The sequence below is a fragment of the Oncorhynchus tshawytscha genome, unplaced genomic scaffold, assembly GCF_018296145.1.
Source record: "Oncorhynchus tshawytscha isolate Ot180627B unplaced genomic scaffold, Otsh_v2.0 Un_contig_7238_pilon_pilon, whole genome shotgun sequence".
NCBI lineage: Eukaryota > Metazoa > Chordata > Actinopteri > Salmoniformes > Salmonidae > Oncorhynchus > Oncorhynchus tshawytscha.
This window is the reverse complement of record NW_024609722.1, coordinates 227,054-243,089: the sequence shown is the minus strand read 5'-3', so window position 1 is coordinate 243,089 and position 16,036 is coordinate 227,054. Positions and strand designations below refer to the sequence as shown.

General features: G+C 45.3%; 1 long non-coding RNA gene across 1 annotated transcript; it reads left to right on the top strand.

Moving 5' to 3' along the window:
- Nucleotides 1-2,831: 2,831 nt before the first annotated feature.
- Nucleotides 2,832-5,448, top strand: LOC121845635. The gene is made up of 2 exons (XR_006082671.1): nucleotides 2,832-3,627; nucleotides 3,681-5,448. It is a non-coding gene; the product is annotated as an uncharacterized LOC121845635 (long non-coding RNA).
- Nucleotides 5,449-16,036: the final 10,588 nt, after the last annotated feature.

The window sequence follows — 16,036 nt, the reverse complement described above, 5'->3', positions numbered from 1 at the left end:
TTCCAGACGTTTTAGTGTAACAAAACTCTTCTCACACTGGTCACAGGGGTGAGATCCATCTCTTGAGGGGCTTTTCTCATGCTTTTTAGACCGACTGGTACATTTCTTGCCACAAGAGCGACGGAGGGCCTCATCGGATGGCCCCGGCGAAGAGAGGGGGAGGGCCTTATCGGATGGCCCCGGCGAAGAGAGGGGGAGGGCCTCATCGGATGGCCCCGGCGAAGAGAGGGGGAGGGCCTCATCGGATGGCCCCGGCAAAGACAGGGGAGGGCCTCATCGGATGGCCCCGGCGAAGACAGGGGGAGGGCCTCATCGGATGGCCCCGGCAAAGACAGGGGAGGGCCTCATCGGATGGCCCGTGCGAAGACAGGGGGAGGGCCTCATCGGATGGCCCCGGCGAAGACAGGGGGGGGCCTCATCGGATGGCCCCAGCAAAGACAGGGGAGGGCCTCATCGGATGGCCCCAGCAAAGACAGGGGGAGGGCCTCATCGGATGGCCCCAGCAAAGACAGGGGAGGGCCTCATCGGATGGCCCCAGCAAAGACAGGGGGCTCCTGGCCAATCAGGAAAGTGGTCCATGGATGGCCCAGTCTGGCAAACCTGACTCCCTGGGTGGTAGGGGTGGTAGGGCCTCTCCTGGGTGGTAGATCGGATGGGTGGTAGAACTCCCTGGATGGTAGAACTACCTGGAAGAACTCCCTGGAGGGGGCTACCTGGATGGTAGAACAACCTGGATGGTAGAACTCCCTGGGTAGAACTACATGATCCTTTAGATCATTTGGGATTGTGATTCCAGAATCAGCGTTCAGTGTTGAAGTCTGGTAGGACCCTGTTCTCCTCTAGTAGCATAATGATCTTTTGAGGCATGGTATGGTATACACCAAGCAAAGAAGGCAGTAACCTGGTTGAAAATGGTCATTTTTTTGCTACATTAAATACTACCTGGATGGTTTTGGACAACTACCTGGATGGTACAACTACCTGGATGGTACAACTATCCTGGCATTTCACGGCTTTGGTATCTGAAAGGCTCATACCTGCTAGTCTTGAAACATCTTTTTCCTTGCAATCTTTTACACGTTTAGTGTAGGCATCAAGAAGAGTTTTGGGCCAAAAAATGTCTGATGGGAAGTCCAGACCTGTGGTTTTCTCTCTTCAGATACTCTGACATGTCTGGTGAGAGGTCTGTGCCTGTGTGAATCGGGAGAATATAGAGTCATACAAAGAAACAAACAAGACCGAGCTAATGGCTTGCCAGCTGAAATCCAGTTAGCCAACCTAGCTAGGCTACTATCAACATAGCTAACTACTAGCTATTTACAAATTATCGGTGAACCCCACACCTTTCTGCCTTGTTCATTTACTCACCCGTTTAAGAATTACCCTCCGGCGATGTAACGTTAGCTAACTAACTTATAAAAACAACTTTTTTTATTGCAATGCTCTGGTGTGGCTGTTGAGGTTTGTTTTGAGTAAACCTGCAGGATAGTTTCGGTGAGGGAGGGCGCGGTTGCTTTGGATTGGCCCAGCATACCGACGGAACGGACATCTGATTGGATGTCGCAAAGCCCGCCCACCGAGTTACTGAATACTTCTAAAGGGACATTTTAAAAACGAGTCGATGAGTCGAGATCAGGGAAGTTGAGCGAGTCTCCGATGCGGAGGCTGTCAAAGGAGTGTGTAAAAAAAAAGTTTGTATTTTTTGAAGGTCCGGCGGTAGTGAAGAACAGAAGGTTTATATTATCCCCTACACCACAGCCTGAGAATCAACAGCAGGATCCATTCGTCCTTCATGTAGAGAAAGTGGACCTCCTGTCATTGACAGCAGTGGGGACATACGGCACAGCACAAATTGAAAGGAAGACAATAAATATCGATATCAATGTTTCTGCAGATGAACAATTTCTGCGATTAAAAGATTTTACTTTTGAAGAACTACACGGAGGACTTTCTAGTGCGGTGCCACCCTCTCGGCCCCCAGAGCCTGAGTAGGGATTATTTGATTATTAAATGTATTTTTTGTCTTGAAAGCTTCTCACTTTTCACCACACCCAGTATATCTCGGCAATACACCATTTTGGGATGTTGTCCGCCAATTAAAAACCCGAAGAAGAAGAGCTGGTCAGGTTTCTATCTCATTTTTTCCCCCAAATCAAATCAAATCAAATTTTATTTGTCACATACACATGGTTAGCAGATGTTAATGCAGTATGTTCCACAATGGTTTAATAACACCATGTTGTGTAAGGATAAAGTATGTACATAAGGATATATGAATGAGTGATGGTACAGAGCAGCATAGGCAAGATACAGTAGATGATATCGAGTACAGTATATACATATGAGTTAAGTATGTAAACCAAGTGGCATAGTTAAAGTGGCTAGTGATACATGTATTACATAAGGATGCAGTCGATGATATAGAGTACAGTATCAACGTATGCATATGAGATGAACAATGTAGGGTAAGTAACATTATATAAGGTAGCATTGTTTAAAGTGGCTAGCGATACATTTACATCATCTATCTACCTCCGTTCGTTCAAACGTTGTAATTAGAGGCTAGGTTTACATAACCTGTTAGCTAGGATTAGGTTAGTTAACGTTAGCTCTGCTCTCAGAGACTAGTTAGCTGCCTTAGTTTGGTAGCTAACTAACGTTAGAAGGTGCTAACTAGACATTTAGACAATATTAGAATACAATTACAATTTATTTTTGTCTGGTAGTGTGAAGCATTATATCTGCTTGTTGACTTGTATCATATCCGTATTAACTTGCTCTGCATTACACATGCAGCCATTAGCCATTTCTTTCCCACAGTTTAACAACATTTGGACAAGGCCATCCAGGCCCACCCAGCTTAGCACTAACTCATCACGACAACCACCAGCTGCATGTACACACCTAACCTTGAGAAACAGGAACAGATAAGCACACACACATAATCTTCTTCTTAGCTGAACATTGTGTGACAAAGAAAGGTACGACGAGACTCAGAGGGATGATGGACGGCCCAACAGGACCAATCCGAGAAGACAGCACCCCAACCCGGACCAACCAGAAGACCAGAACTTCTAGACTCAACCTACTTTCTGTACTGTATATAACATACATGCACTCTGTTATCGGGGCTTCTTTCTGGAGGTTCCTTATGAGCTGAAGGAACGGGCCCGTAATTACGCTGTACCAGATATCTTTACTCATAATTAAACTGTCGCTTGTCATACAATTTACCACTTTGTCTGAATCGATCCTTGACCGGCTCGCCCATCTACATATCCCATTATCAACAGAATCTTGGTAGCAGAGGATGGTTTACTAACGATCCAGTCGAAGTGAGTTGATTTGGGTGTGAGAGGGCGAGTTGGTGAAAGGACGGTTCACGGAGGACGGGTGAAGACTTTCGGGGGTGGACAACAATTCTGCTCAACTCGGGAAACTGATCTCAAGGTGCACCATAAACAAGGTAAGCAAAGCCTGTTAAATCAAACTTTGCATATTGTCGTATAGTCTGTCCAAATTTTGATCAGTATTACCGAGTGAGTATGAATTCTTGTGCAAATTTATGATTTATTGACAAGTTAAAGAACAGTGAACATATGTGGTAACAAACCGGCGACGGCCGAGGTAATAGAGATATCATTTGAGGCCTGTTGTAGTTCCGATAGGCGACGGCCGAGGTAATAGAGATATCATTTGAGGCCTGTTGTAGTTCCAATAGGGGTCAGTGCGATAGAGATCAGTAAGGGGATAGATTAAGTTCTGTCCATTAAACCTGGCGCCGAGGGGATAAATTGTAATTTTGTCCCGCGACCCGGTCGAGGCCAGTCTGATAGAGATCCACATGATAGGGGTCGGACATATATAACGTTCATATCTGATAGGGGTCAGTACGATAGGGGTCAGTAGGGGAGGGAATTGAATTTTATCTGGAATAAAATCGAATTCTATCCATTAAACCCGGTAGGACCGGTCTGATAGGGGTCGACTGATAGGGGTCAGAATGACGATTACACATTTATAATTGTTTCTTGAAAATGCAACGTTGTTAGCTTTATAAGGGATAACTGATTAGACAGTTCAAAATTTCTATGTTGTATGCATCTGTGACTTCTGTGTTGAATGTGCAAATAGGAACAAAATGACTGATGTATAATTGAAATATTATTGGGATAAAATATTTAACATTGAGACTGTACAGCTGAATATAGCCATTGGTTGCGCGCTCCATAAATGCTACACAACCCCATGCGTTTTTTCTCGAACTGAGTATACGACGGAGAAGCTCTGAGATAAGGCAGAGTACGAGCAATAGTGTCTCCAAGAATACATCGTTGGTATTAACTAACGACGGGCTAAGTATATTCAGATAGTCTGTGAGAATCCCAAGTAAACTACGACTAAATTCCGATCGAATTAAATTAAAATTCCGATTAAAGCAAAATCACAATGGCGACCCCCAATACTCCTAAGCTGAAATTTAATGATTTCCTAGACCAAAAAATGGAATATAGATCAGGGGGAAAGGAACAATGGAAGCATATAAAGAAAGTTTGGGAGGGATTGAAGTTAAAATGGACACAAGCAGGTTATCAAACGAAAATTGCCAAGGTATGTGCAGGTACCAAATTGACTTGGGTGGAAGCCCTGCCCCTTGCACTGATGGCCATGAGGTCTTCACCAGGTGCGGGGACACATCTTTCCCCACATGAAATAATGACAGGGAGAGTAATGCCAGGTCCACCAGGAGAGGGAGGTCATATGCCCCCTCTTGATGTACACCAGATATGCATGACTGACTATGTAAAGAAATTGACGGAACTTTCTGCAGCTCTCTCCAAACAGATACACAGAGTCCATGAGGGGGAGCTGACGGGAGATCCAGAGCAACCAAGGGTAAAGGTCGGAGACTGGGTAAGGATCAAGGTCCACAAGAGAAAGTGGCAGGATCCCAGGTGGACTGGACCGTACGAAGTGAAGGAGGTTACTTCACACTCAGTCCAGGTCAAAGGTAAATCAGGGGCGCCTTGGCACCACTTGACTCATTGTGCACCAGCTTCGATTCCCAATAGAACACTGACAGAGGTCAGGGTCGACTTGAGCGACTTGAATTCGGCTCCAATACAACCCGATTAGCAGGTGACGATGTGGACCAGACTCCCATCAGCATCGGCTAATAGGCCTCCTAGAGACAGGGGTTATCCCTGGACTAGACTGGGCATATCTGGCCCCATGTTTGTTATTTTCCTCATAGCCACAGGAATCTCAATGGGACTTCTCCTATGGCTATTAGAGCACCATACACCTCCATCAGGTACACGCTCAGGACAAATTACATTAGGTATTTCAGTTGGAGCTGGTACCGGTGAGAATGTTGAAAAAGTCGCAGGCTTGCTGATGAGAGTTATATCATAGAATATTGAGGGGGTGTGCATGACTGTTGGAAAAAGTGTTAAACTCTATTAACGTAAAATTATTTTTGTAGATTTATATTATGAGGTTTGAACTATACTAATATTGTAGAATTACATAATCAACATCTGAACATACTTACGTTAAACATTAATTGAGCCACTGAGTAATAGATAAGATGTACACTAGGTACGGGGCGACGGGTGTGGTCGATGTAAGACGGGAGTGGTGTTCTAACCAAGTGCTGAGAAATAAGGTAGATTTATTTAGTTCTTTTAATTCATTTACACAAGTACTTCCCGGTTATTGATTTTGGTTTGATTGTTCAGATAACATCATTGAAATTAAACAGGAGGTCAAGGTATACCAACATTAGAATCTGTTTTCATTATGGGGAACAATGAAAGGCCCGCAGAGTGGATTGCAGGCTGAGGTTTTTATGTTAAAGGGACAGTGCACATTTATCACAGTTGTGTGTGTGTGTCTAATGGCTGGGTATTTAAGAAGTATTTTGGGGAGACAATTTGGAGAAACACGAATAAGACATGAAACATCGAGACAAATTATTTGAGTTTGAGGGGATTATCATAATTATTAGGTTTTGTTTTTGTAGTAAATGTTTGGGTTAAGGGGATTTCCATGTTCCCAGAGACATGATATTTTAAAGAGGCACGCTCACATATGGAACCTTTATGAGTTTTTTATTTTATGAGTTTTAATTACACAAGTGATTTTTATTTTATCTTAAAGGATAAAGGGTTCTTTAATATGTCTAATATGGTATGGAACACGGAATGTAGGGGGAAGGTGTAACCTTTGACCTGCTTTCATGGCTCTCTCGGGTGGTCTGATCAGCCACAAGGGGGTGCCATTTGAATAATGAATCTGTGGTCATGGGTAATACTGTTTAAAAAAAAAAATAATAAAAAAAAAAATGTTTTTGAATTTAATTTATTTTTTAACGTAACTTAATTATAGTGGAGTTTACTTAACCTATATAAAGACTTTAGAAATTGCCACCATAGACATGTTTTTCTAAAAATAAAAAATAAAAATCCATGAGTTTAGATAAAGCCAAACAGTGAGACATTTAGTTCAAATGTGGAAACATGGGCAAAGGCAGACAGAAGAGCCCTCCCCCGCACTGCAGAGACCTTGAAGGTTGGAGAGCAGAGAGGAGAAGTTTTAGAAGGGAGCCAGGACGAGCAAAGATAACAGAATGTGTAGATAACAGTCACTGAGTGGAGACAAAAGGGAGAATTGGACATGTGGAAAATTAAAGGGGCGCTCCTACATGATAATGTCAGAACAGAAGGATAATATACTAATCTTACCTAAGTCATTATTTAGAGTAGGTAAGGTTGTTACCTGGGCAGAGCCAGGTATCAAAAGGGGATAGGTAAATTGTGGTCTAGGATAGGATGGGGCCTATTGGATAAGAAACTAATAATTTTTAAAAAATGTAGCTAAACAAATGGGCATAGAAGGTAAAGATATAATCAGATAAAACATATGAGAAACTGTTTGTTAACCAAGCCTGTATGTCCAGCATTTTATGCATTATAGGTGAACTACAGGTGAAGTCACTCAATCCAGTCCCAGAGGCTTGTTGGGGGGACCATACCAAGGTCTCCTGGTGACAGCCAGCTGAAAGAGCTACCCGGATTCATATCATACGGTGGGAGGGTAGGACACATTTACACTGTCGAACAATAAACAGTGTTCGAGAGGAGAACTGGAATGAACAGAATTCCGGGGGCCATCTCTCGAATGAAGTAATCCTCCCTGTCCTGTCACCCCTGTTTTTGTTCATAGAAGTGAGGATGTGTCTGGCTCTTGCTAAGTGATGTGTTCTCGGGGAAAGGGTGGGGCTTCACATGGAAGCTGTTTGTCTGAGCTGTCTTATCGTGGGTGACATCCCAAATAACACGGCTCCGGACGAATCAGTGCCCGAAGCCTCAGCTGGTTTGACCACCCTGGCTCACGGGTTGACAGAACTCTGGGGTGGATACTTCTCTGATTAATTGGGTTTGATAGTATGTTCAGAAAATGGGGAAAATATTATGATCACTGTATTATGGGCTACATTCACCTGTGTGACTGTTTTAGTTTTATGGGGCTGTTGTCTAATTCCCTGTGTATGAGGCCTTATTTCCAGGACTCTGGAGAAATCGATGGAAATAGATGGTGATGTACCAGCGGATTCCAGGTTCTGACCCGTGGAGTGCTGAATGTATGTCTACAGAACAAGTGGACGAAAATTATAAATGAAATTATATTAAATTGGGAGGGTGTCCGTATGGGGATTACATGATAACCGACTTGGGACAGTTCTGGGATTGGAGAAGAGGGTATCCTTATAGCATAGGGGAAAACCTGGGAGCACTGTTGAACTTTGTAAAGGTGATGAAATCCTACTAACCATCAAAACTATTAAGCTCTCTGATGCAGACACTTACACCCTCGGACTACAAAGGACCGGGACAGACATGATGGGTGTGTTTTCTATTAAGGTGCTGCCAAAACCAGAGGTCCCAGACGAACCAGGGCCAGACACACTCCTCTACCACCCCTGGACCGAACCTGCCACCACTGTGTTAAAAATCCCATTCAGGTAATTAATGTTAGAGACTATTCAGCTATTGATCAATTAGACACTGAGACTGGTTTTGATGGTAGGGACAATTTGTGGCTGTCTTATATGAGCTATACAGCTAAGACCCTGAGAAGAAAGGACTGCATTATTTGTAGTCATGCTAGACCTGTTCTGGCTACACACCCATTTGCTATAGGAGAAGGAGAGGGGTGGTTGTGTATTCTGAGAGGTTTTTACCAGGTTCAGCCCAATTCAACTCTCTGTTCCTCTTTGAGCCTTGTGTCTCCTACAGTACCTCCTCATCGGGCCCCTTGGGGTGTTAAGGCATATGGGGGCAATTACAGTTGCATCACGGTTACAGGTAATGGCATTGATTATGAGAGATTGCCTGAAGCTGATTGCAGTAGTAACATAGCCATTAATTCCACTTGGCCAGTTACAGGCCTAAACCAAAATAGTGGTCTGGCTGATGTGTGGTGGATCTGTGGACCCAAAAGAGTGCTGAGACCCATTCTTAGAGGAGACTGGCAAGGTACGTGTGCTCTGACCAGTTTGATAATTCCACTGACCATTGTTGATGTTACTGCTGAACAGCTGTTGGGTTCTGTATCCAGGGGACCTGAAAACATTCCATTCCATAAGAGACATAGATGTAGTGCTCCATGGACAGAGGATGTAGTTGACATACACACTAACCTGTTGGGAGTGCCAGTGGGGGTTCCTCATGAGTTTCAGGTCTTGGGTAGGAATGATGGATTATAGGTCCAGCCATAGTGGATGCAAGGCAGACTGCATGGACTCATTACATCTACTATGATCAACAGCGTTTTGTTAATTACCCCCGTGATGCACTCACTAGTATGTCTGAACAGCTTGAGGCCACATCTAGGGTTGCCAGACAGAATAGACTTGCTTTGGATATGCTTCTTGCCAGTCAGGGGGGCGTCTGCAAGATGTTCGGTGAACAATGTTGCACGTATATTCCTAATAACACCAGTCCAGATGGTAGTATATCTAAGGCCCTTAGTGGGCTTGATGCACTTGATGCACTATCTGCTGAGATGAGGACCATGGCGGGGGTGGAGGAGTCCACTATCTAGTACATAGTGGGATCGAATGGAGGACATGAAGGTATTTTAAACTTTGTAACTGTTGGATCCTGTGTTTTACATTATAGCCATTACCATATATGTGATTGAATATTATCTGCTGTTGGCTTGTGTGGCTGTATGTAAGTGTTGTGCAACATAGCTGACTTGAAACATTGTTAAAAGTGTCAGGGCCATGGGACTTTCTCATGCTGGAAAAATACAGAAGGGAGGGCACATTCAGAGCGTGGGGTTGCGAGAACAAGCGGTCTTTTGTTAGATAACAGGAGCCAGGTGCGAGATAACGGTATGGAGCATGAGAGCCTGGCTGCAACTTCTCTTATGACATTCTAGAATCGCATTGCAGTGGATATGCTACTGGCAGAGAAAGGTGGAGCTTGGTGTCTATCTCTGTGTTCGCAGCCATATTGGTTCTGTGTGGATGCTGTTGCATTCCATGTATAAGATCACTCACCACTAGGGTGATCACTAGAGCTATTGACCCAGTTACCCCTTCTCAGATGTTCCCTCTTTTAGCTAACGAGCCTCCAGAGTTTGAGGAAGATGAGGAGACTGCTTATTGAACATGGTTTTGTCACATCTCTTTGGAGATGTGAAGAGAGGGACTCACAACTTTTTCCTACTGGAAAAAGTTGCACCCATTACCACCTTTGGTTCACGCCTCTTTGGAGTCGTGAAGAGAGGGATTTGTGAAGCATTATATCTGCTTGTTGACTTGTATCATATCCGCATTAACTTGCTCTGCATTACACATGCAGCCATTAGCCATTTCTTTCCCACAGTTTAAAGCAACATTTGGACAAGGCCATCCAGGCCCACCCAGCTTAGCACTAACTCATCACGACAACCACCAGCTGCATGTACACACCTAACCTTGAGAAACAGGAACAGATAAGCACACACACATAATCTTCTTCTTAGCTGAACATTGTGTGACAAAGAAAGGTACGACGAGACTCAGAGGGATGACGGACGGCCCAACAGGACCAATCCGAGAAGACAGCACCCCAACCCGGACCAACCAGAAGACCAGAACTTCTAGACTCAACCTACTTTCTGTACTGTATATAACATACATGCACTCTGTTATCGGGGCTTCTTTCTGGAGGTTCCTTATGAGCTGAAGGAACGGGCCCGTAATTACGCTGTACCAGATATCTTTACTCATAATTAAACTGTCGCTTGTCATACAATTTACCACTTTGTCTGAATCGATCCTTGACCGGCTCACCCATCTACATATCCCATTATCAACAGTAGCTACAGGCAGATCGACTGTTCAATTAATGAGATGCTGTAATACACTGTTGTACTGTATGTTCGTGACAAGGTAACACGCCAGAATTGGCAAAACAGGTGTCCTAAGCGACTTTGAGTGTGGTATGATTGTCAGTGCCAGGCGCGCCGTTTCCAATACCGCAGAAACTGACGGCCTCCTGGGCTTTTCACACACAACAGCGTCTTGGGTTTACTGAGAATGGTGCGACAAACAGAACAACATCCAGCCAACGGCAGACCTGTGGGAGAAAACAGCTCTCTGATGAGAGGTGGAAGGAGAATGACCAGAGTCATGCAAGCTGACAGGTGGGCCACAAACAGGCATATAAACGGTACAGCAGTGGTGTGGAGGACGGCATTTCGGAACGCCCAACTCCTCCCTGTCACGGATAGGCTTTTGCAACAGACGACAACATAGGAGTCCACTTCTATCAGCTAAAAACAACAAGAACAAGCGGCTCCAGGGGGCACACGATCACCAACGTTTTGGTCCACCGGCCACTGTGGCAGGTATATACAAAAATCTATCAGCCACTCAGATTTTTGATCAGACCAAACATTTTTTGTTGTTGCTAAAATTACTCCAACAAAACACACACACAAATAATATATGTATGTAATAAATGTATTACTAGTAATAATGAATGTGGTATATTGTTTAATTTAATTTGTTGTGGCCTGAGTATTTTAATTTACTGCAGTGGGCTGAATCAGGGTCACAGAGATTGTCTCTTGGTAGTCTTAAACAAATCTACTTTGAAACAAAAGTCTCCACCTCATGGTTATGGGCTGATATAGAGTTGAAATGTATTCCATTTTGAGTTTGCGTCCCAATATTACACTTAATATACATCACGGAAGACTGAAATATTACAAAACCTTTTGACGTAGAAACACCAGATTTCTGTGGGTTAAAAAAAAAAAAAAAAAAGTTTTTAATAATGAAATAGTGAAAGATATTAATAACATTCCACCCATGAGGCCACTAGAGGGCGATTTGGTCATTTGACTGCAGGAAAAAAATATCACAGATGAGACGTATTTTTGGTGGGGTTTATCGGCAGTTGGCATCCAACCTTATGGGGCATTACTGCCACCTACTGTCCTGGAGTGTGGGCCAGAGATGGGGAGAAACTAAATCCTACCTGCCAGTCCGTTGCTCTTAAAAAATATAAAATATTTGAGACTATATTTAATTACGTTCTACTCAGTGTAATCTTTAAACTCAATTCCTGTATCCCCCTTCTCCCTCATACTAGATCACATCCTCTCTCTTTCCCTCAGATACTGCCCACACTGTATCAGCACATGCTCCACTGTCTCTGTTTCCTGGCAATACTCACAGTTTCCTGTTGGATGCTTTTTCCTATCACATGTAAAGTCTTATTCAACTGGCCGTGTCCCACCTTGTAAATATCCTCCTCTTCTGTCCCTTCCTGCTGTCCTCCCCTCACCAACTGGCTGTGTCCCACCTTGTAAATATAGCCTCCTCTCTTCTGTCCCTTCCTGCTGTCCTCCCCTCCCCAACTGGCTGTGTCCCACCTTGTAAATATAGCCTCCTCTCTTCTGTCCCTTCCTGCTGTCCTCCCCTCACCAACTGGCTGTGTCCCACCTTGTAAATATCCTCCTCTTCTGTCCCTTCCTGCTGTCCTCCCCTCACCAACTGGCTGTGTCCCACCTTGTAAATATAGCCTCCTCTCTTCTGTTCCTTCCTGCTGTCCTCCCCTCACCAACTGGCTGTGTCCCACCTTGTAAATATAGCCTCCTCTCTTCTGTCCCTTCCTGCTGTCCTCCCCTCACCAACTGGCTGTGTCCCACCTTGTAAATATAGCCTCCTCTCTTCTGTCCCTTCCTGCTGTCCTCCCCTCACCAACTGGCTGTGTCCCACCTTGCAAATATAGCCTCCTCTCTTCTGTCCCTTCCTGCTGTCCTCCCCTCACCAACTTTCCTCTGTACTTGAAATGAATGCCTGTCCTTAGTATCTCTATTCCTCTGCTCCTGCCATTAGTATCTCTATTCCCCTGCTTTCCTCTGTACTTGAAATGAATGCCTCTCTATTCTCTATTCCCCTGCTCCTGCCATTAGTATCTCTATTCCCCTGCTCCTGCCATTAGTATCTCTATTCTCCTGCTCCTGCCATTAGTATCTCTATTCCCCTGCTCCTGTCCATTAGTATCTCTATTCCCCTGCTCCTGCCATTAGTATCTCTATTCCCCTGCTCCTGTCCTTAGTATCTCTATTCTCCTGCTCCTGCCATTAGTATCTCTATTCTCCTGCTCCTGTCCTTAGTATCTCTATTCTCCTGCTCCTGCCATTAGTATCTCTATTCTCCTGCTCCTGCCATTAGTATCTCTATTCTCCTGCCCTTAGTATCTCTATTCTCCCTGCCATTAGTATCTCTATTCCCCTGCCATTAGTATCTCTATTCCCTGCCCTGCCATTAGTATCTCTATTCCCCTGCTCCTGCCATTAGTATCTCTATTCCCTGCTCCTGCCATTAGTATCTCTATTCCCCTGCTCCTGCCATTAGTATCTCTATTCCCCTGCTCCTGCCATTAGTATCTCTATTCCCCTGCTCCTGCCCTTAGTATCTCTATTCCCCTGCTCCTGCCATTAGTATCTCTATTCCCCTGCTCCTGCCATTAGTATCTCTATTCCCCTGCTCCTGCCATTAGTATCTCTATTCCCCTGCTCCTGCCATTAGTATCTCTATTCCCCTGCCTGCATTAGTATCTCTATTCCCCTGCTCCCCTTAGTATCTCTATTCCCCTGCTCCTGCCATTAGTATCTCTATTCCCCTGCTCCTGCCATTAGTATCTCTATTCCCCTGCTCCTGCCATTAGTATCTCTATTCCCCTGCTCCTGCCATTAGTATCTCTATTCCCCTGCTCCTGCCATTAGTATCTCTATTCCCCTGCTCCTGTTCCCCTGCTCCTGCCATTAGTATCTCTATTCCCCTGCTCCTGTTCCATTAGTATCTCTATTCCCCTGCTCCTGCCCTTAGTATCTCTATTCCCCTGCCATTAGTATCTCTATTCCCCTGCTCCTGCCATTAGTATCTCTATTCCCCTGCTCCTGCCATTAGTATCTCTATTCCCCTGCTCCTGCCATTAGTATCTCTATTCCCCTGCTCCTGTTCCCCTGCTCCTGACATTAGTATCTCTATTCCCCTGCTCCTGCCCTTAGTATCTCTATTCCCCTGCTCCTGCCCTTAGTATCTCTATTCCCCTGCTCCTGCCCTTAGTATCTCTATTCCCCTGCTCCTGCCCTTAGTATCTCTATTCCCCTGCTCCTGCCCTTAGTATCTCTATTCCCCTGCTCCTGCCCTTAGTATCTCTATTCCCCTGCTCCTGCCCTTAGTATCTCTATTCCCCTGCTCCTGCCCTTAGTATCTCTATTCCCCTGCTCCTGCCCTTAGTATCTCTATTCCCCTGCTCCTGCCCTTAGTATCTCTATTCCCCTGCTCCTGCCCTTAGTATCTCTATTCCCCTGCTCCTGCCATTAGTATCTCTATTCCCCTGCTCCTGTTCCCCTGCCCTGCCATTAGTATCTCTATTCCCCTGCTCCTGCCATTAGTATCTCTATTCCCCTGCTCCTGCCCTTAGTATCTCTATTCCCCTGCTCCTGCCATTAGTATCTCTATTCCCCTGCTCCTGCCATTAGTATCTCTATTCCCCTGCTCCTGTTCCCCTGCCTGCCATTAGTATCTCTATTCCCCTGCTCCTGCCCTTAGTATCTCTATTCCCCTGCTCCTGCCTTAGTATCTCTATTCCCCTGCTCCTGCCATTAGTATCTCTATTCCCCTGCTCCTGTTCCCTTACTATCTCTATTCCCCTCTATTCCTGCCCCTTAGTATCTCTATTCCCCTGCTCCTGCCATTAGTATCTCTATTCCCCTGCTCCCCATTAGTATCTCTATTCCCCTGCTCCTGACATTAGTATCTCTATTCCCCTGCTCCTGCCCTTAGTATCTCTATTCCCCTGCTCCTGCCATTAGTATCTCTATTCCCCTGCTCCTGTTCCCCTGCTCCTGCCATTAGTATCTCTATTCCCCTGCTCCTGCCTTTAGTATCTCTATTCCCCTGCTCCTGCCCTTAGTATCTCTATTCCCCTGCTCCTGCCTTTAGTATCTCTATTCCCCTGCTCCTGCCCTTAGTATCTCTATTCCCCTGCTCCTGCCCTTAGTATCTCTATTCCCCTGCTCCTGCCATTAGTATCTCTATTCCCCTGCTCCTGCCATTAGTATCTCTATTCCCCTGCTCCTGCCATTAGTATCTCTATTCCCCTGCCCATTAGTATCTCTATTCCCCTGCTCCTGCCATTAGTATCTCTATTCCCCTGCTCCTGCCATTAGTATCTCTATTCCCCTGCTCCTGCCATTAGTATCTCTATTCCCCTGCTCCTGCCCTTAGTATCTCTATTCCCCTGCCATTAGTATCTCTATTCCCCTGCTCCTGCCCTTAGTATCTCTATTCCCCTGCTCCTGCCATTAGTATCTCTATTCCCTGCTCCTGCCATTAGTATCTCTATTCCCCTGCTCCTGCCCTTAGTATCTCTATTCCCCTGCCCTGTCCTTAGTATCTCTATTCCCCTGCTCCTGCCATTAGTATCTCTATTCCCCTGCTCCTGCCATTAGTATCTCTATTCCCTGCTCCTGTCCTGTATCTCTATTCCCCTGCTCCTGCCATTTGTATCTCTATTCCCCTGCTCCTGTCCTTAGTATCTCTATTCCCTGCTCCTGTCCTTAGTATCTCTATTCCCCTGCTCCTGCCATTAGTATCTCTATTCCCCTGCTCCTGCCATTAGTATCTCTATTCCCCTGCTCCTGTTCCCCTGCTCCTGTATCTCTATTCCCCTGCTCCTGTCCTTAGTATCTCTATTCCCCTGCTCCTGTCCTTATTCTCCTGCCCTTAGTATCTCTATTCCCCTGCTCCTGCCATTAGTATCTCTATTCCCCTGCTCCTGCCATTAGTATCTCTATTCCCCTGCTCCTGCCATTAGTATCTCTATTCCCCTGCTCCTGCCCTTTAGTATCTCTATTCTCCTGCCCTTAGTATCTCTATTCTCCTGCCCTTAGTATCTCTATTCCCCTGCTCCTGCCATTAGTATCTCTATTCCCCTGCTCCTGCCATTAGTATCTCTATTCCCTGCTCCTGCCATTAGTATCTCTATTCCCTGCTCCTGCCATTAGTATCTCTATTCCCCTGCTCCTGCCTTTAGTATCTCTATTCCCCTGCTCCTGTCCTTAGTATCTCTATTCCCCTGCCATTAGTATCTCTATTCCCCTGCTCCTGCCATTAGTATCTCTATTCTCCTGCCATTAGTATCTCTATTCCCCTGCTCCTGCCATTAGTATCTCTATTCCCCTGCTCCTGCCATTAGTATCTCTATTCTCCTGCCCATTAGTATCTCTATTCCCCTGCTCCTGCCATTAGTATCTCTATTCCCCTGCTCCTGCCATTAGTATCTCTATTCCCCTGCTCCTGCCATTAGTATCTCTATTCTCCTGCCCTTAGTATCTCTATTCTCCTGCCATTAGTATCTCTATTCCCCTGCTCCTGCCATTAGTATCTCTATTCCCCTGCTCCTGCCATTTCTCCTCCTTCACTGTCCATATCAGGCTTACTGCCTCTGCCTTGCTC